Source organism: Hylobates moloch, unplaced genomic scaffold (genome assembly GCF_009828535.3).
Source record: "Hylobates moloch isolate HMO894 unplaced genomic scaffold, HMol_V3 SCAFFOLD_4, whole genome shotgun sequence".
Lineage (NCBI taxonomy): Eukaryota > Metazoa > Chordata > Mammalia > Primates > Hylobatidae > Hylobates > Hylobates moloch.
The window spans coordinates 158,616,834-158,635,395 of NW_026652279.1; the positions used below are offsets into that span (position 1 = coordinate 158,616,834).

General features: G+C 40.1%; 1 long non-coding RNA gene across 1 annotated transcript in view; it reads right to left on the reverse strand.

Annotated features, from left to right (window-relative positions):
* LOC131383332 (uncharacterized) overlaps positions 1-16,505 on the reverse strand; it is a 247,892-nt gene extending 231,387 nt beyond the window's left edge. Inside the window, exons 1-2 of the long non-coding RNA XR_009213310.1 lie at positions 16,440-16,505; positions 15,873-16,043 (exon numbers count right to left, since the gene is read on the reverse strand). This is a non-coding gene — a long non-coding RNA (uncharacterized LOC131383332). The remainder of the gene's footprint in view (positions 1-15,872; positions 16,044-16,439) is intronic.
* Between the last annotated feature and the right edge of the window lie 2,057 nt (positions 16,506-18,562).

Consider the following 18,562-nt stretch of genomic DNA (forward strand, 5'->3'; position numbering starts at 1 on the left):
ACATATTCAACTTGTTTCCTTTTGATGAATAGTTAGCTTGCTTCCTTTTTTGGCTTTATAATCACATGTGATATTTTAAGATAAAGATATAAATATGAATACCAAATAGATAGTAATCTTTGTGAGGGTAGAGGGATGTACAGGGACTCTGACATTTCATTTCTTTTATAATACCAAAAGGCATGGAATTCGGAATGGTATTTCCTTACTTTTCTGTATTTTCCTAATACTTTAAATTTGAACCCACTTTGAACTCCCTTTCACTAGGAAAGTGTGCAAGATTGAATCCACTGCCAGTGTTTCCCTCTAAGTTTCATCCAAGGCATTTGGCATATGGTATTTGGCTTCTAGCATCCTTCCCACGTGAACAGTCAGCTTACAGAAAGGAGTCCAAGTAAAAAGGGGGTGTGAGGCTCTAAACTGGAAATGTTGAAAGAAGACAGTGGAAGCAAATTAATTTTAAAAAGATTAACACTAGTTTAGGATAGTTTAACAGTATGGTGTTTGCTATAGACTGAATGTTTATGTCCCCCCAGAATCCATATGTTGAAAGCTAATCTCCAATGTCATGGATTTGGAGGTGAGGCCTTTGAGGTATGATTGTAGCACAGAAGTGAAGCCTTCATGAATGGGATTAGTGACCTGATAAAAGAGACCCCATGGGGCTTCTTTGCCCCCTCTTGCCATGTAAGGACACAGAGAGAAGGCGGCGGCCGATAAACCAGAAAGAGGATCCTCACCAGACATTGCATCTACCTGGTATCTTCTTCCTGAACTTTCCAGCTTCCAGAACTGTCAGAAATAAATTCCTGTTGCTTATAAGCCACCCTGTCTATTGTATTATGCTATAGCAGCCCAAACAGACTACGGCCGGGTTTATATTTTAAAACGGAAAATGAGAGGTCCAACCCAACATGCTTCTATATGGAGAAATATCGCTGGTGCCATAAGTAACAGGCAGACAGTAACATGAATGAGTAAATGAGTGAGGGAGTGAGTAAATGAGTGAGGGAGTGAGTGAATCAGTGAATGAGTTGAAGAACTGAAAGAATGGGAAGAGACCTTTATCATTGATGAGTCTGTTGAACCTTCTCAATAACCTAGAATAAATTTGCCTCCCTCAGTTCATCTTGGAGTTTATCACACACTGAAAAAGTCAGAGCTACAGTAACAAAGAGCAGGACTGATAATTTTCAGAAACTGCTTCCAGACTTTCCATTCTGTGGACCTGAGTCATTTCCATAATGGGCAAGTCAGTCACAAATCCCCAGTGAATCTCATCAGGATTGCCCTATGTAACCTGTGAGATAGGTTCCTAAAATTTTGAGAGGCGAAAAATCCTTGAGAGCTCTTGGAATGGTCAAGATGATGGAAAGAAACGAACATAAATCAGAGTGGTCTGCCTTCTCGGGCAGCTCTGCCAGGAGCAGCTGCAGATGAATGAGAGCAGCTACTCCAATTCAACTTCTTGGGGTTGCATCAGGGATGCTGAAGCACAAATGATCACAGGGCAGTGAGCAGGAAGCCATGGCACGGTGGGATGGAAGAGATGACATGCAAAATCACTGAGAGACAGGACAGCAGTGTCGGTGGTTATAGATGATTGGGGCAGGGAATAAAGGCATTTGATGAAATCAGTGCAGTTACATAAAAAGGACCTGGAATGCAAAAGGGATAGTAGCTAGAAAGCATTAAAACCTTTGATCAGAAATTTCAACTGGATGTGAGGAGTACCTGAATAAGAAAAATACATTTCCCCTTTACCCCCTCTAATCATTTCACAGGGCATCAAGGCATTAAAATGCAGTTATCTGGTGTGATTCATTACAAAAAGTTTCATTGGTGTCAGATCAATTCATTTTTTAAAAGACATTAAAAGGAGGATTTAGGGGATAGAATCATTTTTTATAGCCACTGCAATGTATCAAGGTAGTCAGCAACATGCAGGTGTTAATCTTGGAGTGCTTATTTTAAAACAGATCTATATTAAGATGGTTTGGATATTCAAACTCATCACAATTTTAATTTTGACTAAATGTTTCATTTTATTTCACAATATGCAAATTCTTAATTTTAAGGGCCCAGTTCCTTTGAAATAAGCATCCAATATTTGGCACAAATAATCTATTTCATATATACACACACATACAAGATACAAACAAGTATTTTCTACATTTGCAACACTAACAAGTTCAATGACTATATAGATGGAAATCTATTTTACAATGAAAAATGTAATGCAACTGTGCTACTCTTAGTACCTAATAAATATTAAATATCCATCCTCATCAATTTCATGAAAACGTATTCATATAATTCTCACATGGTACTTGCTGAACGTTCTAAAAGCAGGGGATACAGAGCATCTTCAGCTCATTCTTTAGGATTCTTCTATGCAGATTTAAAGCTTACACTCTAAGAAGAGTGCTAACACCACATATTATATGGCTCTTAGAGTCGTATACCTTGAGCACTGGAAGGAATCCAATTCAACAGGAATGAAATTTTAATGTAACATTATTCATGCAATGGCAGAAAACATAACTCTCCATGAAAAATAATGAACTTTTACTTTCAATATCAATTTTTTAATGTTGCTATTTTGTTAAATTTTTTGTGGCCTTCACAAGTAAAGACCAATATTAGTCACAGAAACCTGGGGTGGAAGATATCATTATCCCAACTGGCCTAATCTAGGATGGCTTCCTCCATGCAAGGAATTTAGAAATTTGAAATGGAAGCTAATTGGAAAGCAGATCAGCTCTCATCTGAAATTCTGATGATGCCATTTTGCAGGCCAAGCTTCCTTTGAGGCGAGGAATTTCACCACTTAAATCAGGCCCCAAATCGATCCATCTATTTAGCCCCTATCGTCAGAAATTCTGAGACATGCCAGAGCTCAGAGTGAAACAGGTGCATCTGCATACAGCCATCTGCGGGAGGCACACCCACTCCCATGCAGAGCTGGGATGTAGTAATAGATGCCTGGCAGGCTGTCGTTTATCAACCGTGTCTCTAATCTCAGAGATAACCTGAGATAACCAGGAAGAATACCATGGCCACCTGCCATGAACTCACAGCCATAAGTTTTCTAGCCTGGGCTCTGTCCTGACAGGCCCAAGGGTGGCACTAGAGCACATACAAAAATGGGATGGTGGGATCAGGCTAGGAATGAAGGAGGGTTACAGTCCAGAGGCAAAGTAGGATCATGTATTAAACAAAAGCTAAAGTGGGAGGAATTTGAAATGAGAGGCATTCTGAATACGATGTAAGGTATATTCTGTAGTCATCCACTCAAAAGTATAGCTAGGCACTGTTCTAGGTACCTGAGATACATTAGTGAGCAAAACAAAAATTCTTGCCCTCAAGTAGTTTGGGGGAAGATATCCAAAAGCAAGAGACACAACAAATGGGAAAAAATAATATAGTTATAAAATGTGCCAAAATGAAATACTACAGCAGAGTCAGGAGGACTAGGTATGCCATGGTCTGGAGAGAGAAGAGGAAAGATGGCCAAGTTGCAACTTTAGATAGGATAGTCAAGGTACGCTTTATGAGAGTGCAATACTGGAGCACAAAGAGGACTTAAGGGAATTAACCATGTAAAATACCTAAGAGAGGAGCCTTCCAGGCAGAGGGAACTGCCAGTGCAAAGTCCTAAGGCAGGAGAATGCCAGGCCTGTCAAAATAGCAAAGATGCTCAAGTCAAGAAAGTAGGGGAGAGTGATAAGAGATAAGTTCCAAAAAATAAGGGAGTTGTATCATGTGGGCCTCGAGAGCCATTGCAGGGTATGAGATTTTACTCTGAGTGAAATGGGCAGCCATTGCAGAGTTGACTATTAGAATTCCAATGGTTAAGCCCACTTTTTGGTTCCACCTCCAACTATGCCAGACATTTTTGAAATATTGGGGCACACAGCTGAATGATCTTTGCAAATTTCAGTTCTGATACTTTATCATAAGGGAAGTTCACTTTAAGTGTTTGTTTAGAACTAAGTATGGCCTATAGTTCTTGAAGACATTCTATTTGGAGACTTGAAACATGGATGTAATTCATTTTCAGTGTCAGAAATATTTTTCCACTCCTAAAAAGAGTTTGAAGTCAGCTACCAAGGCTGGTGGCTACTCTGAGGAAGTTTAATTTTAATCTTATTCTCATTTGGCCTGCTAGCAAGCTATATAAAAAAAATATGAAGCCAGAATCTGCACGTCCTTTGACTATGACACTAGCTAAGAGGCATTCCTAGGCTTTTCTCTAGCCAAAAAATGAATAAAATTGTAAATGGGTTGTTTCTTGGTAGGCCCATCTTCCACAATTCAAGTCAAAATTTAAAATAAAGTATGCTACAATTTGCCAGAGCCTCGGCTTTGTCTTAGAATAAGAATAGTCTAGATTTTAAAATTTAAAATGAAATGAAATACACAGAAGCAATGCAGAAATCAAAACCCCCCAAAAATCAATAGATATTTAATGGTTCTCATTTCTTTATAACTAATACTCAGTTATTAAAATGAATTTAATGCTGAGTAGGCACTTGGCTACATAATAGCCTGCTAAGTTTCATCCAGCAAGCTTATAATTAATTTTTAAATTAATATAATTGAAGTCCTAGGGATAAATAGGTAACTATCAAGATGTACTCTGTGGTTGCACCTTTTTTAAGTAAAGCAATCTAATATCATATATATAAAATCTCACCTTCACGATAATTGTTCCACAATGTACATGGAGAATACAATTGCATGTTGCCAAACCCCTATTTTAACTCTATAAAGCACATTCATTTATATATTGTTAGTGTTTAGATGTTAATATGGTTTGGCTGTGTCCCCATTCAAATCTCGACTTGAATTGTAGCTCCCAGAATTCTCACATGTTGTGGGAGGGATCTAGGGGGAGGTAACTGCATCATGGGGACCGGTCTTTTCCATGCTATTCTCATGACAGTGAATAAGTCTCACGAGATCTGATGGGTTTATCAGGGGTTTCAACTTTTGCTTCTCTCTCATTTTCTCTTGCCAACACCATGATTCTGAGGCCTCCCCAGGTATGTGGAACTGTAAATCTAATTAAACCTCTTTTTCTTCTAAGTCTTTGGTATGTCTTTATCAGTAGCATGAAAACAGACTAATACAGTAAATTGGTACCAGGAGAGTGGGGCATTGCTGAAAATACACCCAAAAATGTAGAAGCAACTTTGTAGCTGGTTAACAGGCAGAGGTTGGAAAAGTTTAGAGATCAGAAGGAGATCAACAAGTCTCTAGGAAAGTATGGAACTTCCTAGAGACTTGTTGAATGGCTTTGCCCAAAATGCTGATAGCAATATGGACAATAAAGCCCAGGCTGAGTTGGTCTCAGATGGAGAAGAGGAACTTGTTGGGAACTGCAGTAAAGGTGACTCTTGTTATGTTTTAGCAAAGAGACTGGCAGCATTTTGCCCCTGCCCTAGAGATTTGTAAAACTTTGAACTTGAGAAAGATAATTTAGGGTAGCTGGCAGAATAAATTTCTAAGTAGCAAAGCATTCAAGAAATGACTTGGGTACTGGTAAAGGCATTTAGTTTTATAAGGGAAGCAGAGCATAAAAGTTTGGAAAATTTGCAGCCTGACTATGTGACAGAAAAGAAAAACCCATTTTCTGGGGAGAAATTCAAGCCAGCTACAGAAATCTGCATAAGTAGCAAGGAGCTTATTGTTAATCCCAAAGATCAGGGGAAATGTCTCCAGACCATGTCAGAGACCTTCATGGCAGCCCCTACCACCACAGGCCCAGAGGCCCAGGAGGAAAAAGTGGTTTCATGGGCCAGGCCCAGGGTCCCCGCACTATGTACAGCCTAGGCACTTGGTGCCCTGTGTCCCAGCTGTTCCAGCCATGCTGAAAGGGGCTAACATATAGCTCAGGCTGTGGCTTCAGAGGGTGTAAGCCCCGAACCTTGGCAGCTCCCACATGGTGTTGAGCTTATGGGTGCACAGAAGTCAAGAACTGAGGTTTGGGAACCTCCGCCTAGATTTCAGAAGATACATGGAAGTACCTGGATGCCCAGGCAAAAGTCTGCTCCAGGGCCAGGGCCCTCATGGAGAACCTCTGTTAGGCCAGTGCAGAAGAGAAATGTGGGGTCAGAGCGCCCACACAGAGTCCCTACTGGGGCACTGCCCACTGGAGCTGTGAGAAGAGGGCCACTGCCCTCCAGTCCCCAGAATGGTAGATCCACCATGCACCTGGAAAAGCCACAGACACAAAACCCCAGCCCGTGAAAGCTGGAGATCATGTGGAGCTTTAAAATTTGACTGCCCCACTGGATTTCGGACTTGCATGGGCCCTGTAACCCCTTTGTTTTGGCCAATTTCTCCCATTTGGAAGGCTGTATTTACCTAACACCTGTACCCTCATTGTATCTAGGAAGTAGCTAGCTTGCTTCTGATTTTACAGGCTCATAGGCAGAAGGGACTTGCCTTGTCTCACATGAGACTTTGGACTGTGGACTTTTGCATTAACGCCAAAATGAGTTAAGACTTTGGGGGGCTGTTGGGAAGGTATGAATGGTTTTGAAATATGACGACATGAGATTTGGAGGGACCAGGGGCAGAATGATATGTTTTGGCTATGTCCCCATTCAAATCTCAACTTGAATTGTAGCTCCCAGAATTCCCACATGTTGTGGGAGGGAAGGTAACTGCATCATGGGGGCCTGTCTTTCCTGTGCTATTCTCACAATAGTGATTAAGTCTCACGAGATCTGATGGGTTTATCAGGGGTTTCCGCTTTTGCTTCTCTCTCATTTTCTCTTGCCACTGCTATGATTCTGAGGCCTCCCCAGCCATGTGGAACTGTAAGTCCAATTAAACCTCTTTTTCTTCCCAGTCTCGGGTATGTCTTTATCAGCACCATGAAAACGGACTAATACAGATGTACTTTGGCCCTAAATGCTAAAGAAAATTTCTATCATCTATCAAATACATTTCAATCACCTGTCATGTCACTGACAATGAGCCAGTCCTCTGTGAATCACATAGATCCATCTGGAGGTCACACAGAGAAAGAATAGCAGAGCCAGAAATACAAACCTCAGGATGGCGCAGAAACACTGGTCAGAAAGTTGCATTTTGGAGTAAGGAAGGCACTTTCTGACTCCGAAAAACAAAGGCTGTGAGTGGATCAGCAGATGCCATGGATGCAGCTGCAGCTGAATAAAGCTCTCTGCCCTATGGCAATATCAGTAGCTAAATACTGGGGTCCTGTAACAAAGCAAGAGAAGGACAGAAGCCAACTATGTCACTGGTGAGTCTCTTCAGAAAGGTCCCTCCGTGACTGCTGCCCACCTAGCACAGCTCTACCTCCAGTGACATCAGCATGCTGCAAGTGAGCTCTGCACACCCATGTCTTCTTAAGCCCCTGCTCTGAGCTACATAAACAGTTACCAAAGTCACAGTCATCATCAGCATGCTCCTCAAAGCACAGGAAAGCATTCATTGGTCCCATGGCCTTGAGAAGTTATTCATTCTCTCTATGGTGTTTTGTATCAACTGTCCAAAAGAAGACTCAATATCCACGGTATAGGGCTATTGTGGGGATTTCTGTCAATGCAGTACCTTTCCCCTCCTGTTTGATTTACCTTTCAAAAAGTAGACAGCAGAGGAGACATTCTCGGGGGAGACACTTAGGAGATGCCCATCAAACTCCCAACAGACTATACACTTGGGTTACAATCCAAATAGGCGAGGCCAAGAGGGCCAGACCAGCTACGAAACTGAAGCAACAAGGATGGCAGATATCAGATAAGAAGAGATTTGAGTAGGAGGGTAGAAGGTGGCCACCAGGAATCCTATGGGCTACCAGCTGTGGCTGCCTCAGCCAGTGGCAGAGAGGAAGCAGTTGATGTGCGGACCCAGCGTGACACTTCATACTAAATCACTCTTCACTTTCACTCACATCTGTGCTCTCAGGAACATACTGCAAGAGTACAAAATGATGCCTTACACTTGAGGAAAAAAGCACACAAGTAAAAGCAGATGTAAAACAGAAAGAAATCGTTTGGTTCCTGGGATTTATGAACTCAAGCCTACTCTTAAGAGCAGAAAAAAAAATGTTTTAAACTAACATTTATCAAGCACACTTTTTTTTTTTTTTTTTTTTTTGAGACGGAGTCTTGCTCTGTCCCCCAGGCTGGAGTGCAGTGGCGCGATCTCAGCTCACTGCAAGCTCCGCCTCCCGGGTTCACGCCATTCTCCTGCCTCAGCCTCCCGAGTAGCTGGGACTACAGGCGCCCGCCAACACACCCGGCTAATTTTTTGTATTTTTAATAGAGACAGGGTTTCACCGTGTTAGCCAGGATGGTCTCGATCTCCTGACCTCGTAATCCACCCGCCTCGGCCTCCCAAAGTGCTGGGATTACAGGCTTGAGCCACCACGCCCGGCCTCAAGCACATATTTTACTACATGTCAGGTACTGTTTAAGATGCTCTGGGTGTTTTATTTCATTTAATCACATAATAACTTTATGTGAGAGATACAAGAATATCCCGGTTTGGCAAACAAGAGAACTGAGGCACAAAGGGCTCTGAATTACTTTCTGCCATCTGTGAACACTTGGAGTGAATAAGAGTAGATGATAATTGACAGTAATAGCCAAGCAATGTGTCTCAGGTACTGACTCTACAGCAAATGCTTGCTATTGAGTGCATGGTGTCGGCTACCAAGCTGAGGAGCTCACTCCCACCCTTATAACCCTAAAAGACAAACTGCAGAGTGATCACCCAGGGCCATGTTTACATCAAGCAATAGAGTCCCACACACAGTTGTTGTCTGCAGTTATTCACGACGAGGTCGTAGTTCCTTCCTGATAGAATTTATGCACACACTTGAAGATATGTAGGGCTGTGAAGATGGATTAAGCATGCCACTGGGACCGCACTTATGCACAGAGATGAGAAGATGCTCTGGAAAGGATAAAATATTTCTGCAAAGAGTGTTTTTTTAAAAACCTTCGAAGCTATACAGTAGTTCCTTTTATCAAGCAAAAGCTCAAAGATGGCATTAAAGATTTTCTCTGTTATTCATTGCTATCTTCAGGAAGCAGGGAAGTCTGCAAAAAAAACATGTTCCATCTTCCAATTTGACATCCTCAAATAATATAATTTCCTACGTGGGTCTGTTAATGTTATTTTTGTTTCCCGTTCTAGTTTTGACATTTTAAAAAAGAAAATCCTTGAAACTAGCAGACAAATCTTGAACTAGTAACAGTGAAAGCATCATTTTCCCCCCAACATATTGCTCTCTTGAAAGGAGTAATGGTTTTACATCTGAAATCAATGAAATTGCATTTTAAAATAACCATTAAAAATAATATTCACATTAATTCCACGAGCAGCACGTGACCTCTAAGTCTAATCAATAACAAAATGTTAATTAAAGTTTGGAAATGGGATCAATTTACCTAATAGAAATGATAGATAACTGTTATAAGAAAGGCTAAAGGGAATAAAAAGAAATAAGAGGAACATAACAATGTGAGCCTAAAGAAGTCAGACTAATAGGAAGAGAGTAGAAAGGCGGTTGCCAGAGGCTTGGGGGTGAGTGAAATGGATGGCAGGGGCTTCTGGAGGAGGTGGGATTTGGTCAAAGAATACAAACTTTCAGTTACAAGATGAGTAAGTTCTGGAGATCAAATGTACAGTATGGTAACTATAATTAGTAATAATGTATACTTGAAATTTGCTAAAGTATCCTCTGCTCCACACACAAAAAATAGTAACTATGTGAGGTGGCAGATGTGTTAATTAGTTTGATGATGATAATCACCTCACAATGTATATGTATATGAAGAGATCACATCATATATCTTAAACATATATAATTTTGTCAATTACACTCCAATAAAGCTGGGAGAAAATAATTTTTTTAATTTAAAAAAATGAATTTTCTGGGTACCAAGATAAGTCTAGAAAATAAAGACCTCCATACTTCCCTGAATTTATAATTGACAATAATTTCTCTAAAGGGATTATGTTAAAAATTCAGAGGTCAGGGCTAAATATCTTCAAATGCATTCTGTCTATTTCACACATGGCTCTTTGGTTTAGCTTCCTGGCAATCAGGTTTAGGCAGACACAATGCATTTCCTACAAGCAGATTTTTGTATCCTCCTGGTTTCCCAATATCGTATATACAATGAAATGAGGATGCCAGAAAAACAGCTGCAATATGTGGAATGGCGGCAAATAAGGGAGACGAGGGCTTTGAGAATGGGCAGGGGGAAATGTCTACTCACAGGATTATTGTGCAGATTAAAAGAGAATTCCACAAAGCTCAGATCACAGTGCTTAGCCCATTGTAAATGTCCGATAACTCATGTCTGTTGTTATTATTACTGAAAAGCAGCAGAATTATTCCTAGAATGCACATTTGGAAGCTTTCTGGGTTCCTCAAGGAGTTCCAGTTAATGAAGTAGCAGATTACCCAAAGTATTAATTAGCTCTGGTGGCCTGAAAGAGTTGATTCAATTTTCAAAATAATAAGATGGCTAGAAAGGGGCTTAATGAAATCCCATAAGAAACTTCACTACTCCTCTTTCTAAATGCCCTGCACACTTATGCAATGTACATTCAAATATTATCAAAGCAACTGCCAACTCTAAAGACACAGGCTACATCATTATTGTTTTTAGCCTGCCTCTCTCTCTTTTTCTCCTCTCAGATTTCTTTTCAAAATCTGTAACATCTGCTCGTTTTGAAGAGTGTGCCCATAATCAGTATCACCCTAAATATTTAAGACATATCCACAACACAGTCTCTGACCTGTTTAAATTGATCGCTGTCTGAGAGTTCAGCATTTTTTTTATCCCTAGCCTCGCCCATCATGTTTCATAGCTCTCTTAGAAAGCTTATACCAAAGTCCCCTTCACTTTTCTTTTCCTCTGCCTTTACTCAACCACTTCTTCCCCATTTTAGTTATTTACACTACCTTAATGACATCCCCAAGTAATACAGAATCAAGTACGCAGTGGGAGCTGAAAGTGCTGATGGAATGGAATTGAACTGTCAAGCCATGTTCCTTCCTATTTCTTTCGGCTTTGAGAAGATGACGCTACTCCAGCAATAAAAACATGAGTGGTTTTGTTCAGGAACAAGACAGAGGTTGGAAAATCCCCTGGATTTAGCAGATCCCACCTAAACCCTAAGCAAAGAGATTTCTGAGCTTCAGCAACCTTGATTTCTCTCATCTCGCTTTGGACAGATACCTGGAGCCAATGCCATCAGAAGGGTGAGAGGAAGTGCTAGAGACAGGACTAGCATCAAGGAAGTCATGGACTTGGCAGCTCTGCAATTTGCTGAGAGAGGAACAGCAGCAATCAAGGAGGCTGACAGACACTCCAAGATCCCTCAGAAGACTCTTGACTGCAATAACACTTCTCAGAGAGCTCAGAAAAACTTTTTCCTTCAACCCGTCCTTATATTGCACCATTTTTCACTTTTTCCCAACTTTATACTCATTCTATTTCTATACTAATTTACTATCCATCATGTTTCTTAAAAATTATCATATTCGATCCGGTAATCCCATTATCTACCCAAAGTAGAATAAACCTTTATATGAAAAAGACACTAGTACACATATGTTCATCGCAGCACTGTTCACAACAGCCAAGTCATGGAACCAACCTGGAACCAACCTAAATGTCTATTAGTGGTTAACTGGATAAATAAAATGTGATATATATATATATATCGATATATATAGATATATCTATATATATCGATATATATAGATATATCTATATATATCCCATGGAATATACACAGCCATAAAAAAAGAATGAAAAACAGAAAACCAAATAACACAAGTTCTCACTTAAAAGGGGGAACTAAACAGTGGGTACACATGGACACAAAGATGGAAATAATAGACACAGGGGACCCCAAAAGCGGGGAGGGTGGTAGGGGGACAAAGGTTGAAAAAGTGTCTATTGGATACAATGTTCACTATTTGGGTAATAGGTATACTAGAAGTCCATCCCCACCAGCATGCACTATATCCATGTAACAAACATGCACATGTATCCATTGAATCTAAAATAAAGTAAAATAAGTATCTATAATAGGAAAAAAAATTATCTTATTTGGTCAACATTATATATCTTGAAAATATTGATATCTGAATTCAAATACTAATAATAACAGTAATAATATTTGCCAGTCACTTTTCTAAGCACTTTTGTTATCTCCTTTAATCCTCACAGCAATCCTGCGAGGATCAGTAATTTGCCCAAGGCCATAATGAGTAAATGCCACAGTCAGATTTGAACCCAGGTCTCTGGCTCCTGAGTATGCACTGGGTAAATTACTTGGCCAAAGCCTTGCAGTGAGTAACAAGAGTCAAACTCTGGTGTTGTGTGGCTCAATGTTCTCTCCACTGCACTAAGCTGCTATGCGCTCTGACTTGAAAGAATGCTCTTTTTCTTTCCATATGCCTGACCGTACTTAGGTTTCAAGAAACAGCTTATATTATATCCTGCCACTTTACTTAATTCAGCTAGCTTTTATATAGCATGTTTTATTTACAAAGCACTGGTTGACCCATAGAGAAAAAGATCCTCTGTCTTCACATCTTTGGCCATTTGAATTACATGTATATATTCATTCGATTGACAAAAATTTTTAAACATCCACTAGTACTAGGGCACCGTTTTAGGCCTTTCAGATAGGAGAGTAAATAAGAAAAACAGCTCACACCATGATGGGAAAGACAGATGAGTAAAATACGGAGTGATGCTAAAATAGGAAGGAACAACTCAAGAGGCAGTAAGTGCATATAAGAGAGGTAATTAACTCAGACTGGGTTGCTAGGGAAGAAAAACACTATTTGCGTCTAGGCCTTGAAGGAGTAATTGAAGTTATCCAGGTGCAGGAATGGAGAAGAAACAGAATGCACAAAAACTAAGCACTCCTAGTCATAAAAGTGAGAGAGACAGTGATACATTCAGAGAACTACAAGGACTATAGCACAGTAGGACTGTGCTCTTTTGTGTATGTGCAGCAAAGATGAGAGAGGTTGGAGCACAAGGCAATTGGAAGCACTGAATGTCTTTATGCTGGAATGGACTTGATCAAAGTTGCATTTTAGAAAGGTCATTCTAGCAGTGAGGTAGAGACCAGGTTGGAAGCAGGCAAGTCTAGAGGCAGAAAAAACAGTCAGAAGCTGCCATGAATGGTGATGGCATGGACTGAGGAAGTAGCAGTGAGAATGTAGAGAGGTGGGTAAAACTGAGAAGTTTTTGGAAAACAGAAAGTCACAAAGATTAATTAGACATAAGAATGAGGAAGAAACAGGAACCAAGAATGATGACCAGGCTTCTGGCTTGATGATGGAGCCACACGAACAGCTTCTCGTCACACTTGGACAACATTGATTGCGGCTTTCACAGTCTATCATGTCTGGGTGCTGGCCACCTCTCCAATCCCATCTAGGCTTTGTGTCACTCAGCCCCACTGGCCCTCTTCAAGCATGCCCCACCTTCCGGCATTTTCACCAGATGCTCCCTGTACCTGAAGTAGAGTTTCTCCAGCTCTTCACATTCCTGGTTTCTTCTTTCCATTCAGGTCCATACTGAAATGCCACCTCTCCTCATAAGGACTTCCCTAACTATCCTATCTGTTATTTTATTTTTATTTCCCAGTATTTTCACTCACTATCTGTATTTAGTTCCTTTATTATTTGGTACCTGCTTCCTGCTGTCTCCCTACCTTCAAAATGTAAGCTTTAGGAAAGCAGAAAGCTTGTTTTGTTCATTGCTTTATCTCCAACACCTTGAGCAGTACCTAACATAAGGTAAGGAGTCAGTAAATATTTGTTGAATGCCATGAATGAATGAATGAATAACTGATTGCATGAGTGAGTGGGGACCTCATTGGGAGAGTAGTTTGGGGAAGTGCAAGGAGTTTGATTTCAATATGAGGTACTAGAGAGGTATAAACCAATAAAAGTACATGTATCCATGTAGAAGATAGTTAATATGCAGCTCAGGACAGAGTCTGTGCCCGAGAATGGGTTCAGTCACCACCATACAGATGGTAACTGAAGCCAGGGGACTGAAGGAGAATGCCCAGGCAGAGACCAAATAAGAACGCAAAGGAGCTGGCACCTAGAACAGTACCTGCAAAACAGTAAATGCTTCTAAGTATTTATTGTAAAAATTAACAAATGAATGGATGGATATGTTGTAGTCACTTGCAAATACATATGATCCTATCAAACACTATATAAGTTTCCGTTGGACATCAACTGTGGGCCATTTATCTTTTTAACGTTTACAGCCTACTACATGGTTCAATAAATGCCAGGTGAGGGAATTTACAATATATTGCGAATTTTTACCATCTCATTTCTTCCCTAACATGTAGGTGGATTCAGAAGATCTGAGTCAATGTGAGGTGGGCTGCACTACCGCTCACAAATACCTACTCTCCTGTCCCTGCCCTACCCCCACCCTGTGGAATTGGCCGTGTGATTGGTTTCAGCCAAAGCCCTGTGAGCAAACATGATGCCCAGGCTTTAAATCTGATCATGTAGTTGATTTAGTCTCTTGGGTTCACGCCCACTGCAATGAGAGGTCCCAGACAGGAGTGGCTCCTTTCAGTCTAGGGTCCAGAAATGTCTGACCCACAGTCATCCCGCAGCCTGGGCAAAAGCCACAGCCAATCCACAGCCACAAGTAACATAAGCAAGAAGCAATTTTTCTCTGGTGTAAGCCACTGGGATTTGACAGTTATTACTGCAGCAAATGTTGACTGATTCTTGGACCCCCAGAAGAATCAGGGGGTCCTGATTCTGGAATGGTAAAACGAAAGTGCAGACCTCAAGATGAGGACCTCACAGACAAATTCCATGTCAAATAACTCAGTCGAGAGATAGCCCTACATCCTAGATCCATGCTACAGGGAAGTCCCAGCCAAGAGAATGTCATTTTTACCTTACCTAGTGACAAGTGTCCAACTGAAAATTAATGGTTGGATAACACAGGAACTTAGATTCATTATTAAATGTAATTCAGTTTGAATCTGCTATTGTTGACTCTGTTACAACCCCCATGACTTATTTCCTCATCCTGTATTCAGCCCCCACTCACGAACTCTGTTTTAAGTTTTTAAGACTACAGTTCATAAGCTTCTCTGAAAGAAAACTCAATAAAACTATAAATAAAAAGAGCATTAAAATTAAAATAATAATAAAAATAATCAATTTTCATTTCTTTTACAGTCTTATAATTCCTATAGATTTAATCAAGTCATGAAATTTTATTTATAGAAAATTATAGATGAAGAAAAATGAACTTAAATGTATTTTCCATTCTTGCTTAATTAAAATGATTCCCCCAAATAAAACAGTATAAATACCTGGATTTAATACCATATTAGTGCTAGCCATAGCTACATATTTTCTATGATGTGACAATATTGATCTTAATATTTCTGTCAAAAATTAAATATGAAATAGTATATCGGGAAAAAGCTTGTATACCAGCATACAATTAACCTAGATACTCATATTCACATCTTTCAGCCAACTCTTCTAATTATGGACAATAAATATCCCCAATGCAATCATCTGATAATAATAACAATTACACATTAATAACTATAATGATAAACAAAATCCAAAGAAAATGGGTTAAAAATTACTTTGCAATGATTCCCAGTTTATAAGAAAAGAGAAATGCCATTTTGAGGACTCATATGCCAAGCACCATCCAAGGCACTTTCTATATATTCCCCTCCATTAACAATAAATATCTAAGTGAGGAAGCATATATATTATCTCTGTTTTACTGATGGGGAAAATGACTCAAAAAGATTAAGTTGATCAAGATTTTACTTACTTTTCTAGAAAGTTTCCTCTAATTTTGTTTGTTTGTTTGTTTGTTTGTTTTTGTAGAGATGGGGGTCTCACTATGTTGCTCAGGTTGATCTTGAACTCCTGGCCTCAAGAGATTCTCCAGCTTTGGCCTACCAAAGTGCTGGGATTACAGGCATGAGCCACCACGCCCAGCCTAATTTTGAAACAAAAACAATGTTACATATAAATTATAATTAAGACTAATATTCAACTTTATCTTAAAATCACCATAAACATCATACTTACTAAACTATAGCCAATACACCTAGATATCATACTATGCCAAGTTCTCTCATGTTTGTTAAATGAAACACAGTACTTTACAGTAAACATCACTTGTGATAGTATTTAAGTGACACCCCAGGGATGTGGGCCAGAGGCAACACTCCCATGACCTGGTGCCATAGGGGGAAGAGGAACACACCAGAAGATAAACATATGTCCGTTTTGTATGCCAGTATACCCTAGGTAATTATGCATATAACCAGCACCACTCTACAAATGGCTAACATTTCACAAGTGCCAGAAGAGGACCAACATAGACACCAACCTCCTCTTAAGGAGTTTCATTTAAAGGCATTCATTATCAATGGAGAGAAAGAAGTTATCACTGAATTCTACTACTTGGGTAGCAAGTTCTCAGACAGCTGCTGGACAGATAAAGAAGTTGCTAGCCAAGTCAGCAGGAGGGCAGGTAGAATGGAACACCAACACAGCATTGGCTGGCCAATCAAAGGGTGGTTCCTTGTGTCAAGTCCATGACATGTCAGAATGTTTAGGATCTGCCATAAATAATACATTTAGAGTCTTGAAAATTGGCCACAGAGTCACTGAGTCACACTTCACCAGCAGTCTACAGCCAATATTCAAGTGCCAGAACCTATTCTATAACCTAATATGAAGCCACAGGGCACTGCGGTCACATCAAGTAAAATATGGGCTTTGGAGTCATAGAGCCCTGAGCCCTGAACTGGCTCTGCCACTGACTAACTGGGAAACCTGGGGCAAACTGCTTCATATTCTAAGTCTCAATATCCTCATCTGTAAAATGAGACTATTGCCTTACCTTCTGGGCAACAAAATAAATACAATGGCATAGGTAGGACGCATGGCACCTAGCAAGTCCTCAGTAAATGGCAGCTATCTGTTGTTTATTATTTGATCAGCTTGGAAGTGGTATTCTCAGCCATAAAGATATTCTTAACCAGATGTGGGATAGATATATGATATCACAAAAGTTGCTGCAAAGTGAACAGAATGCAGACAAGTACCAAAAGCTTTACAAAGGCACACTGAAGCCCAGACTCAAAGAGTGTTCTTTTTACCTGCAAAATGCTGAGAAGTAGCCCCGCCACCACCACAGTAGAGGACATGTGTTTGGATGCCTCACTTGTGGCAACAGTATTGGACAGATTGTGAAAATGAAAGCCTGGGTCCCCAGTAAATCAGATCTGATCATAGCTAAGAGAGTCCTGAGCCACAAACCAAGAAACAGTTTTCATAGCAAATTACATCGCAGAAACTGTTAATCATAGAGTGGCCTCTTCAATCACATCTGCCCTCGAGGCTAGCATCATCACTGGTGGCACCTGAAGGACAATAAAATAAATGCTCCATCAGCCCATTGTGAATAAAGGTGAAAAACCCACGCTGAGAGTTATGAGTACTCACACACAGAGCTAAGAACAGCAAAAGAGACTTATCCATCAGAGAGTCTGATTAGAAACGGATATGTGAAGGAACATTCAGGGGAAAAATGCCATAGGCTCCCTCTGAGAAGCATTCTATACATTTGCCCACAGAGTCAAAAATAATAGAAAATGGTGACCCTGATGTATACAATTTACTTGGATTTTCAAATATCTTTAGATGAGGCTTTAAGTCCTGGGGTGTTTTACGCCCAGACACAAAGGTCTCCTTAGTGGAAAGGCATCCACACATTACTTTGAATCACATCAAACTTTCAAGACCCATCCACAGAACAAACTGAGTGCATAATAATGTAAAGTCAGAGTTTAAACTTGTGCCATAAGTCTCAGCAGGAGAAAGGATACCAGAGGCAGATTAAAGAAAGATTCAATCATATGCAGTCTCTTCCAGAATTCCTGCCAGTAGAGGAGACCTGGTAAGGCAAATGCTAATGAAATTCCAAGAGCTCCACCTTTCTCAGGCTGAACTGCAGATGAGGGAGCATGCATTCTTTGTGCTCTGAGCCATCTCTCCTTTCTTCTTTCATTTTTCACAAAAGGAAGACACTTTGCAAGACCTCATCTGTTTTCATGCATATACGAATGCGGATGCCTTAAGAAAAATAGCCAGCTTGCTCATTTTCAGGGAAAAAAAATTATATATATGTTTATAATGTACATATACATGCATATACACATATATGCATATGTATGTATTTATACATACATATGCATGCATATATATATTTATACATACATATGCATGCATATATATATGTTTTATCCACACATACATACTCTCTTAGATCCATGCATACACATAAACATACAGTATATAATCTTATTTAGACCTACTCCACTTTTTTTTAGCACCTCAGCCCAATTTGGGAGGAGCAGATAGGCTCTGTACATGTGAATAAACGTTTCCCACTACAAATATCCTACGGTAAATGGCCTCCCATTACCAAACGCATGATCATCTAAG